Here is a 13,143-nt window from a genome sequence, read left to right as displayed (position 1 = left end):
AAGATCTAATTCATGGCCTCTGCTTTTTAGATTGGAATTGTTACGTAAACATATACATACATACAACTTCCCAGTGCTGTGTCCCCTCTAGTTTGTCCTCCTTTGAGGCTCATGCTGTTTACCTGTTGCACAAACCCATTGCTACATCCCCTGGCTTTTCCTTCAGTAAAGATGTTGACCCTGCCTTCCCTTCCCACTCAGTTCTTAGCACATCCCCATGAGACTCCAGTGTCTGATGGGTAAGGTACCCAATACACTGACCTCCACCTCTGTTACCTTCTCTTCTAGTCTCCCCCTTCCACAGTCTTACTCTAGAACACACTATCAAAACTTCCCAGCCTCCCAGGTCACTAAATCAAGCATCATTCCCCTGACTTCAGAGCTGGCTTGTTGGACAATCCCAAACATAGCCGTTTTTCAGCTCCATTGGCCTCTCTGGCATTTATTCTTTCCCAGATGGCCCATATCCATCAAATACCATTTTATCTTTCTCTTCCCAAGTGAGCAAAAATTCATAACCCAGCTTTATTATCACTTTGTTGACATGTCCCTAAACTCCTATGTCATTCTCTACCCCCTCCCCATTATACCCAAGTAGAAAGACAGTTATTGTGATAACTCCTGTGGTTGCCTTCTCCACATCTGAGAGAAAATGGTACCATTACAAATTCATGCATACTAACCCCTCAGTGCTAGGGTTATATAGTAAGCTTGTTAAATCCCTTTTAAAAATTGCTCCTTATTTAAAATCTCCAGTCTCCTTAAAACCCTGTTTTCCTTTTTGACCTCAACAAATGATCTTATAGTCTGTGTAAAAGAGAAAAATTAGATCAAGACACCAGATAATAGAAGTGCCCCAGACTTGTCTCCCCACAGCAATTAATGTGCTATAGCAAAGCTATGGGATACTGGTAGGAAGTGAAACCCTGATAGAGTCTAAACCTAGGAGGACTGTTTCAAAAGGGTAGACATGTTCAGTGGCAGACTCACTAATGTTGTCATAAGTCCAGAAGCATTTCTGGCCAAATGCCGAAAGCATTTCTGTGCCCTCTGAACTGGGCTATACCTTCATTTGGTTTGATTCTGCTACCAGAACCACATACCAGGGATGCAGGCAGGACAGACTCAATCACATACGTTCTGCCTGGAATAACACTGGATGCTGGAATAACACTGCAATTCAGTGCCAGCACCTATGAGCTACAGTCTAAGTATCCAGTGACTCACAGAGAGACATGCCTATAGATGCAGGTTTGTATCCCATCTTCTGCTATGAACCCCAAAGCAGCCATGATTCAGTTCCAACTCTTCTATTCTGTATTCAGTGCTGGTATTGTATTCTCAGAGAACTAACTACTCAGTGGCCCAGAAGGGCCTTTATAGGGACCCTCAAAAACATATCTGTTAGCAACAAGTCTATAATCCGTGAACTCTAAAGCATCAATTCTGTTGACCAAGGGTCCCAGGGTCTAGTCAGTCTACCCAAAGACACTCACATCTCCTTGAGACCCTGCTAATAGAACCACCAAATGCAGATCACATTACAGACCCCAAAGCAGTCATGGAATCCAGTTCCAATTCCATTCAGCCACAAATTCAGAGGCAATCCTCTGAGCCCTGGGGTGCAATAGGGTAAGGTCTTGCCCATGTGCAAATATTGAAACTTATAAATATTCTTTTATGTGTGCAGACACTAATGTAAGTTTACACAGATAATGATCAGGCAAGGACAACACTAGGAAATGGATACATAAAGCTCCAGAGAAATGGAGATCAATGAACACCCTGAATAAGAATTCAAATAATCACCTTAAAGAAACAATAAAATAGAATATTTTTAAAATCCAGAGATAAGCAACTAAAAAAATTGGGACAACAATTTATAAACAAAATAAAAAGCTTAATAATTAAAAAGGAATAATGAAAAGGAACAAAAGAAAAACCCAGGAGCTGAGCATAGAAATTTAACAGGCTCCAGATCTTAGCACAACTGATGCCACATTTAGAGGCACCAATCTGACCTTCGAGCCCAGCATGTAGGCCCTAACACCTGCAAAAATGGGAACAAAGACCTCATCTGTCAAAGACTGGTCCATAGTCCAAGGATCCAGGAAAGTCCCCACATGTACTAACCTTGCCTTTGACTTCTATAGTTTTGATTCACCCTAACTACTCTTGCTAACCAAAGGGTGTCAACCAGGATGTGTTTTGTGCATAAAATACAAAGAACTGTGAGGATAGGGCTGCATGATTTGGGCACGTTCCCCATGCAGCCACCAGTCAGCAATAAAGACTTTCTTTTCAGCTTCATGAAAGTTTGTGTGTGTTCTCTGATGGACTTACCTCAAAACACAAGGACAGAAATGAAAGACCCAATCCCAACATCAAACTCAGTCACGCAAAAGAAAAACTAGTGAACTCCAAGACACAGCATTTGAAAGTATCCAGTTATAAGAGAAAAAAAAAGGAAAAAAAGAACTAAGAAAGCATAAGCGATTATGGAACACCATCAAGCATATAACTATGTGAGCGTGGGAGTGCTAGAAAGAGAAGAGCGGGAAAAGGGAGCAAAAAGCTACCTTAAAGAAATAGTGGATAAATTTCCCCAAATCTTTGGAGAGATGTAGATCCAGAACTATGAGAGTTGAAGGATCCCAAGAAGGGGTAACTCACAGGAGACTCTAAGACATGCTATGATCAGATTGCCAACAGTTTTAAAGGCATCAGGAGAAAAGGGACTTTTCTCTTGGGGACCTGTAGGAGGAAATCCGCAGGAGGCTAACAGAGAACTTCTCCACAAACCAGAAGCGGGGGTGCAGGGGTGGAGGAATAGCATACTCATCGTTCTAAAAGAACCACCAGGCAAGAGTGCTGTACACAGAAATATCATCCTTCAGAATTGAGTGGAAAGAAAGACCTTTCTTTATTCTTTTTTTTTAAAAAAAGACTTTTCTAGGAAGACAAGAGTTGAAAGAATTCATCACTGTAAGAGCTGTCTTACAAGAAATCATGAAGAGAGTCCTTCACATTAAAATTAAAGAACTCTAAGTCACAACATGGAGACATAAAACTATAAACTCACTGCTTAAGGTAAATACACAGTCATCAGAACACCCTAATATTGTTGTTTGTATTTGTTTCTTGAGACAGGGTCTCACACTGTAGCCCAGGTTGGCCCCACCAAGCTTGTAGTAATCATGCATCAGCCTCTTTAGTGATGGGATTAGAGATGTGAGCAGCTACTCCTCACTTGAATACCTTAATAGTATAATAATTAAATAACTTTTAATTCTAGAATAAGCTAAAATATAAACGTATTAAAATATCTACAGATGCAATAACTTGTTAATAGATACACAATGTAAATGTATGTACAATGTGGTACCAATGGCATAAAATGCTTTAACAATCAATATATGTTTGAACTGTATATTCAGTGTTGTGTAAACACTTATCAGTGAAGAGGGGGAAATTCAAGAAACACTGCTCTAGAACACACAATGCAATATTTCTAAGTCATTAAAAAGTAGACCTTGGCATTTGTAGCTACAGTGGCTGAATACAGAACATTATGCTAAGTCAAATAGGCCAGACACACATTGCATGATCTCACTTCTATATGGAATCTTAAAAGTCAAACTCACAGAAGCAGAGAATATAGTGGTGATTTCCTGGGGCCGAGAGTCAGGGGAAATGGACAAATGTTAGTGAGAGGGTATGAAGCTCTCAAGAGATGACTATGTTCTCAAGATTTAATGTGCAGCATGTGTAATGATGAACATATTGATTAGGGTGTGGTAATTGATGGGGACATGCATTTTATATATATAATACATTTCACATATAAAAATCATCACACTGACACTGTAAACTTTGAATGTCAATAACTGTTATCAATAAAATATTTTAAAATAAGAAAAGCTGAAAATGAATGCCAACAAGTGGGAATTACCCCGCATTTCTACTGTCATTTTCTTCCTTCATACAAGGAACTCTCTTCTCCAAATTAGAGGTGCCTCCTCTACTTGGCACTAGACTTGCCCCTCCAACCTCCTGTAAGTTTTAGTATCTTTGTTTTCTATTTTCTTCCCAGATTTATTAAAATGTACTGAATTCTTTTAAATTCTCCTTTGTTCTTACTGTCCTCCAACTGTTGTCTATTTTCTCAACTTTCCTTTCCAGGTATATATGTACAATATAGCATATTCATTCCCTTACCTTCCCCTACTCTTCAACTCCTGCTCTCCTAGCTCTTGCTCCTCTGCTCTCCTTCAATGATGTCTCTATGATCCTTGGTGATCTCTTATTCAAAACCAAACACTGTGTCCTTAATTAACTTGACTCTTCTCACCGAGATAGAATGCCTCTGACTGTCTTTTCCTATTGGATGGTTGTTTTCCCTGGTGTCTAAGACTCCATTCTTCTCTGGCCATCTTTGTCTCTGGACATCCCTTCTCTCTCCTTTGTCAGTTTATCGTCTTCCTTTGCCAAATCTCCAGATGCTCCTGGAAACTCAGTGTGATAGACTCAAGTCACATTTTAGGCACTTCATTTTTTTAAAATAATTGTAAATATGACATAGTTTAATGGGTTAATGGGTTGGTATGGGGTGAATGACTAATTAGTATGGAAGTGAATGCTGCTACAGTCTTATTCTATGGCAGGTACTGTTCTGACTACTTTATCAAAGGTTTACTTCTTATAATAACTCAGTGAAATGATAGTATTTTTTTCTTTTTACAAGTAAAGAATTTGAGCTGTTTGAACCAGATCCTGATTCTAGGGTTCACATTCACTCTATTGCCATTCAGAAAAATCAATATAATGAGATTAAATTGGAAAAAGATATAGGATGTGTTTTGAATAATATCTCCCTTCCCCTGTAGGTTGTTTTCAAACCCATAGGAGTAAAATTCAGCCTTTATTTTCTCAGTATGAGAATCGGCTGAATTCTGATGCTTTCACATGGTAAAATATATCTTTTAAGTAGTAATTATGAATGTATGCTCCAAGAAAGCTTCTCCTTGTCTTTATATTTCAAAACAATTTGTGGCATCAGCCCCATACACAGTGATACACTATAACACCATACACAATCAAATTTGTTCAGTGTGTTTTAGTAGGCATCACACTCTGCATCTCAGGATGGAATTGATGCTGCAAAGGCCCCTCCATTTTCACTTTCATTCTTCTCCTGAAGCAATTTCATAGATTCTCTTGGCTTCTAGTACCATCTGAATTTATATCTCAAGCCTAATTCTTTCTTCTTCTGAGATCCAGGCTCAATCTCTGCTAATAGTCATTCCAAACCTGAAATAGACAAAATGAATTTGTGCCCTTTCTCTGTTGTCTTCAAACCATGATTATATCTAATACCATATTCTACCACAGTGAAAGACAACAGTTGCTCATGCTCAAAATCTATATTTTCTTTTCATTTTTCCCATACCTAATAAATCAAGTTCTCTATTAGTTGGTTTTTTATTGCTGTGACAAAATACCATGGCCAGAACAAACTGAAAGGAAAAAGTCTATTTTGACTTATGGTTCCAAAAAGTTAAGAATCCATAATAGTGGAGACCACCTGACAGCAGGCAGCCGTTGACGGAAGCTGGTTAATCACATTTGACATCACTTTCTAGTTTAAAACCACCCCTTTGCTCCTCACAAAAAGAGTCCTTGACTGCTTTATTTCGCTGGTGATACTCTCCTCTTCCATCTTTACGACTCAGCTGCACTAACTTTTCAGGTCCATCGATTAGGGACTTAGCACATCATGTTTCTTCATCTTCAAGAAACCTTCATTGCCTCTTACCTTGACGCTTTGACAAGCTGTGATTGTTTGAATAAGAATGGATGGAATAGGCTCATAAATTTGAAGGCTTGTTCACCATCCGGTGGAACTGTTTGGGAAGGATGAGGAAGTGTGGCCTTGTGGGAGGAAATGTGTCAGTAGAGGTGGGCTTTGAGACTTCAAAAGTCAATACCACTCCCAAATAGCTCTCCCTACCTCATAGTTGTGGATCAAGATGTGAGCTCTCAGCTGTTCCTTCACTCCACAATCATAGACTCTCAAAAACCATTAGCCAAATTAAATACTTGTTTTATAAATGACCTTGGCCATTGGGGTTTTGTCACAGCAACAGAAAAGTAACTAAGATAGAAGTTAAGGTTTAAACAGCTCAACGTCTCACTTGAATTACATTTCTTTAAGAAAATCTTAGTATACACTGAAGAATAGTTCATAACTCAGGCTATAGAGTTGATGGCATGGCTGGCTGCTCCTCCAGAGGACCTGATCTCAATTCCAAACACTCACATGGCAGACTACAACCATCTCTAACTCCAATTTCAGGAGATCTTCTATCGTCTTACAGTTTCTGTGAACACTAAGCACACACATGGTACCCAGATACACACGCAGGCAAAACACCATGCAACTAAAATAAAATATTTAAAGAGGAATTCATCTCTCCTGGCCATGTGTTTCTTTGTCTGTTGCTCATATACTGGAACTATAGATGATATATTTCCGCCACATGAAAATGTAAGCCTCATGTGTGCACGTTTGTTATCTTTCTTGTTCTATCCTTGGATTTTAGAGCAGCTACTGGATACTTGGATGCTTTTTTCTGTTCAGCTCTTGCTTCCAGTCTCACCCGGTTGAGTTACTCCACCCTAATCTGATTGTGTCTTCCAACCTGCTTTTCTTTCCTGGCCTAAACCACAGATCCTTTCTTGTCTCTCCTGTTCTGTTGTTGGATCCTGTCCCATCTCTTGGCTTGGTGTATTATATCTAGTCTTCTCTCTACTGTTCAGGTATTCTAAGCCATCTCATCTTTCCTCTCCATCTATTTTGTTCTGTCCTATGGCTTCCACTCCCTTGCACATCCTAGCACGCCCCCTGAGTGCAGTGACTGCTTGCTGGCTTCTCACTTCCTCATCCAGGCCTGCTGTCTTGCTCACGTCTGTTTTATCTCACCTCCTTAGCTACTGAATTGGTTCCTCTCTGTCATCCAGTCATTCCAGCTGGCCGCTCCTATTCACTTCCTGTACTGCTTCATCTCTAACCCCCTTTATTACACCATCTTCTCTCTCACTTGCTCTCTCTCTTTCCCTCCTTCCCCAAATTACCACATCTTCTCTCTCATTCAGTTATAACCGCTTGTCTTGTCTTTCCTGCTCCATCCTAACTCACCTCTCCTCTTGGATATCCTGACACTGGGGATATAGTGTACTCTCCTTCCAATTCTGTGGTGGAAGCTAGCTGCCAACAGTTGTGGCAGTGGCTCCCTAGTCCTTTTTTTTTTTTTTTTTTTTTTTTGCATTAAAGGTGTTCTAGTGCCATACCCAAAACTCAAAGAGAAAAATAAATCCTAAAAGTTACTGTGGCTTTTAAAACCTCCAAGGCCTCCTCCTAGGGCAACACAACAAAGAGAGCCTTGCTGTCACTGAAATTAAGCAGGTGAGGATTTAAGGGGACAGCAGCTATAATTAAAATTATCTGCTGATTTATTTTCATTACAATTCATCAATACAAGAGAAATTAGATTCTCAAACACTCATTATTAATGTTGCCTGAATAGTGAGGACAGCATACGATTCCTCAAGTCTGAAACGTCAGACAATGAGGAGGAAATAAGATAAATCTCTCAAATACCACACCCCCCAAAATCGGTGGGGCCCTAAAGAATGAAGCAGACCAGGGTTGTGACAGAAAGTTGAAGCATCCCGTTCTTCCCCTCCTGAGACATATTTTACTAAGCTCTGTGCCTAAGAGTTAATTATAACACCCAGCAGGTGCTTCTCCTGTTTCTCATAGTGGAGGAAGAAGAAAGGTGTAGAGAAGCAAGGAAGTGATGTGTGAGTAAAAGTCCTGCACGTGTTGGGGCCAAATGATGTTATGTCACCAAGATAGAATTTCCTCATTTATATCCAGCGACTCAAGAACGCAAGTCTGGACGTATTTCTGTCTTTCAGACTCATGTATTTTTCATAGTTCTGTGCGTCGTGGTTTCAGTTTATTGCTTCCTGGCTTTGGAAATGTCAATTTCTGGTATGTGCAATGGGACGTTGTAGCAACATATCAAGCTGAGTGGTGGGGAAGGGGAAGAAGAGGGGTGGGGGAAGGGTTCATCAAAATGAAGTGTGTATGAAGAAGAATTATGAGCGCCTATGATCTTGCCTCTCAGAGTCAAAAACATAATACGACAGCAGTACACACCTAACATGGCGGAACAGCGAAAGAGGAAGCAAACTGGAGGTGAAGGCGAGACACCATGTATTGGAAGAAGAAAGAAGATCGCAATAAATAACTGACATAAGAATGGATCCATAACTTTCCCCAGTAGTGATGATGGTGGGAGTCTCAAAGCAATTTAAAAGAAAACAAATACCAATTGGATTTGCTGGATTTGAAGAAGCTTTATTGGTGTGCTGTCACGGCTGGACACCACAGAAACTAGGCTAAGAATATCTTAGGTCCAGGTTTCAACTCTGTTACAAAATTTATATCAAAACCAGAAAATAATCTGTTTACTGGACATTTCCTAAGCACCTAAAGTCCTTTACGACCTCTTTAACTCCTTTGAAGATTCAGGAGTCCCGGTACAGCTGTGACCTGCCTCCCTAATGGAGGAATGTGTACCTCAGCGCCCCCTAGTGACACTGTCCTGAGCGTTTGATTACAGGCGTGCGTGCAGGAAATTGAGATGATATAGCAATTCGCACACAATGATATAGTTTAACACAATAATGTACAATATGTAAATAACTTTTATGACCATGTCAGGTTAAAACAGTGTTAAATTTCTCCCAGATTTGTTTGCAATAGATAAAAAATACAAAGCCTCAGAAACATGTATTTCCTCCTCTGTCAGGATAATGGGAGAAAAATTGCCAGCAAAATGTGTTTATCAGGTTGTTGAAGAGTGCATTCAAAATATACTCTATTTTGGAATAAGGCGGTCCTTCCCTCACATATGTAGTCAGAAGGAACCACATGAGTACAAGGGAGCTCAGGGGAATTTCTTGTTCTCTGTTTAGACACCCCTTAGACAAGCAAGCCCAAAGGAGTTATCTCCTCCTTCGGCTTCTCTTCTCTTCTCGCCCTGCCCACGCTTCATGGTGTGTTCTCTGATGTCTACTATTGTGGTCCCGGCTGTTTGCCACTAGGCTGTCATTGTCGTGTTTCAGGGTTCTCAAGATTGTAACTAATTAAAGGTCTGGTACTTAGGCACACAGTCTGTCTCTTTTAGCTACTAATGTACTCTCTGCCTTGGTCTCATTCAAAATTCCTTCTTTCATCTTCCAGCTCCAAATAGATTTAATAAATAGTTATTACGTCTGTAACCGTGATGAAAACTTCCAAAAGAGGGGTGAAAAAGTGAGCTGTGAAAAATCTCAGAGAATCAGAACAATTTTCTTGGTGGTGTGGAGCCTAACACTTTGAGTAAGCGGCTTACTTGTGTGGGTCACTATCATGAAGGTTAAAAAAGAAAAAAAACAAAACAAAACAACAACAGCAACAAAATACCCTGATCACTTATTTCATAGCATTACATCCAAAGACAATTTAAAAGTATAAAAGATTCAGTCTGCCGGCATGTAAAAGACGAGTTCTACATAACAGGATTATAAAATGACCATCTCCTGAATTAGCAATTTAAGTCAGGAGGCAGCAGTTGAAAATACCACGCCAGATCACAGGGACAGTCAGAGTGAGTAGATTTCCTGTCATATTCGGCAACAGCTGTGCCTGTATCAAGTTAGCCAAATCCAATTTCTGCCTTTCAAGGGCACCTGTGGGGGCCACCCACCCACCTTCTCTGTCTACAGGGAGAGTTTTGTGGACAGCATGCAATCCCCGCCACCGTAAGTAAAAGTATGTAGTACCCACCTCATTGGAACTACAGCTAGCCTTGAGCATTTGCCCACGCCCTAGGAACCTGTGTTTGTATCTCCTTCCGTGATGCGGTAGAAACATGCATGGGCTATCACACAGCAGCCTGGTGCCCCTGCTGTGGAAACATGAGAGGGAGACATCCACGGCAAATCCTCCAGAAAGGGAGCAGAGTTTTTATCCCTTCTAACCCCGCCTGGCCTCACCGCTTTGCCCATCACCACTGCCTAACCTAAGACTTCACTTTCTCCTTCATGCTTAGACTTTTCAGACTTCAAAAGAATCTATCACCCATCTTTCTAACACCCAGGCTTGCCTAGGAATTTTATCTTAATATCCATCACTCAGTGCTTCCAATTACAGTGTCAGAGCTGAAGTTCAATCCAGACTCCTTCATGGCTCCAAGCACTAACAGATCAATTAGTCCTGCTACCCTCACGTCAGACTCATCCTGTCAAAAACAGCTTTATAGGCACGAGAGTAAGTAGGAACCTGGCTTTGAATTCCGTGATGAATGATACAACATCCAAGCTGGAGCAATAGCCTCTGAAAGCCCTGGATCCCCATCCCCTATCAAATGCCTATAAAGAACCCTAGATCATCCTCTGTCAAATTATTTATAGGTGGCAAGAAATATTTCTAATTATATCCATTCACAGCCACAGTCAGTGAATATTGTGCAAAGAGATTGCCAAAAATGGTTTTGCCAAGTAGGTCCCCAGCTAGGACAGCTGAGGTGGCTGCTGTGTTTGCAGAACGGTCTCTATAAAAGTGGAGCTGGGGTGCCTCTGTCCCGTCCTTCCTCAAATCCTTAAAGGTATGTATGTGTGGCAGAACACATGGCTAGCTGTGCACCCCTGATGTGAGTGAGTTTCCATTTAAGGGAGATGGTTATTCCTTCCCAAGCTTTACTGTCAACATCCCTGAGAAAGACATAGCATCCAGTACAGTTCTAGTATTTGTGATTAAAAGGAAAAAAAAAAAGAAAGAAAAGAAAATGCCCAGCATCTCTGTTTTTTCTTTCAACAGTACTTGACTGCCTCAAGCTTGCCTCCTTCTTCATCTGGTAACACAAGAGGTAAGAGAAATTTATTATTACCCTCCAAAGAACAAAGGGCTCTCTCTAGTGTTACATTTTAATGAGTGACTCTTTCTTTTCTAGTTTATAATTGGGCATAGGAACAACTGGTCTTTAAAAACAGCTTCTCATAAAACTTTGACTTTTCAAGCCTTTACTCAAACAGAATTTTATGCAATTTCTCTTTTACATTTTGTTGGAACTTCATTAAGAAGGCAACCCTCATGAATATTGAATGTGAACTGCTGTACAGTTTAACCAATGAAAGAGGCTACATGGTAAAATAAAAAAGTACTGTTCCAGAAGTCAAAATTTCCAGGTGCCAATGCAGGCTTTTCACTGACTCCAGCTCCTGGGATCAAGCCTGCTAGATTTTCCGTGTCTTCAAACACATGTGTTGCAAGGGAATTAACACTAGAACTGGATTTAGATAGCTGAGCTCGTAGCTCTCCACTCTCACTTAACCACCTTGGTGATCCTAGATGACCCTTTACCTTGCTGAACCTTAGTTTCCTCATCAGTAAAACCAAAAGGACAGATTCCAGTCAGCTGCTAACGTCCCCGGCTCTTGCTATCTAGAACCTAAGCCCGTGGTTGCCATGGTTGCCAAGGACTCTTCCACCAAATCAAAGCACTCAGTGAGTCCCCCATCATATGCAAGTGCAGAGGTGTGATTAAGAATCATGGGAAGAACATATAGAATAAAGAAAACCTACTATGTATTAAATAATTGATTTAAATGAGTTCATATTTAACATAATAGGTAATAACAATTTAGGAAAAAAGGTAGAGAATGTATTGCTTCCAAGGAAATAAATGTCACTGGTTAACACTGGAGGCAATTACTACTGTGTGGACAGATCCCAACACCACACACCAAATCAGAGGCTCCTTGAAGGCTTGTGACAAAGGACCACCGAGACAGGAGTAGAGAGATGATATCCTTTCAGGATCTACTGCCTAGCAGCAATCATTAAGGTACAGCGTGTAGCTGATTTTATACTGCTTCATGGAAAAACGCAAAAAACAATGTCATAAAATAGCATTTGAAGAGACAAATGCTAATATCCAATGTTTCACTATCTGTCCCTTGAAAACATGTCTTAGCTTCCATGTCTCACCATAAGCCTTTTACTGATTCTAAGTAAGCTACAGTATGTAAGAGATTTCATATCTAACTCCAAATTGAGAAGATCACTGTGTATAACAAGAGACCAAGACTCTTTCTGGAAAGTCTACAAAAGGTTAAGTTGTTCTTGTCATCATTGACCCTAAAAACCAACATACTGCCCTCTGTACCATCCCCTCCTCCACTCCACAGAGGCTTTTACTCTGGTCAGACAAGGAGTTGTATGTGACCAGGAATTGTCAGTTGATTTTTTTTTAAAAAAAAATGTCAGTTAGTTTTGGCTTGAAACTTCATACTGGCTGTTAGTCTCAGGAGAGAAATTAGAAATGTGATATTTTCAAAGAGGAGGTAGGAGAAAGAGAGAGATGCCGTAAGCCTAACACAGTAAGGGCCAATCTAGGATGCTGAAACCAGTGAAACTTCAGGGAAGCGCAGACTAATATGTGACCACCAGGGAGTCTTAGTAAAATCCAGGTGCCTGTTTTTCTCAAGTAATCCTTTGGAGTTATTTTTGCTTGGATAACAGTGACAACTTGTGCAGAGTTTAAAAACTGACAGAAGGGATTTGGTTTTGCTTGGGAACAGATAATCTGTTGTTATTTACAGCTTTCCTTGTGCTAATATTTTATTAATAGCCATCATGTTTATTTTTTCCTTTACTTACCTAACAGTTATCAGTTAACTAGGAGTTTAGATGTATTAAATATTCAACCTGAATTTAGATTTTCTTCTTACATACAAACAATAATTTTTACACTCAGTTTTAATAGTTCATGATGGAGGAAAATAGCTAATTTTTTTTTTTGAGACAGAATCTCTCTATTATGTAGCTCTGGCTGTCCTGGAACTCTGTAGACAAGGCTGGTGTCAAAGAGCTTTGCCTGCCTCTGCCTCCCAAGTGCTGGGGTTAAAGGTGTGCGCCACCACACTCAGCAATATTTGGGTTTTTAAAAATAGATTCATTAACACGATAAAGTTAGAAAAACTACTTTCCATTTCTTTGTATCACCACAATGTCAAACAAACAAACACACA

The sequence above is a fragment of the Peromyscus californicus genome, unplaced genomic scaffold (assembly GCF_007827085.1).
Source record: "Peromyscus californicus insignis strain IS unplaced genomic scaffold, ASM782708v3 Scaffold_3__1_contigs__length_106647218, whole genome shotgun sequence".
Classification (NCBI taxonomy): Eukaryota; Metazoa; Chordata; class Mammalia; order Rodentia; family Cricetidae; genus Peromyscus; species Peromyscus californicus.
The sequence above is the reverse complement of the archived record's forward strand: the minus strand, read 5'-3'. Positions refer to the sequence as shown.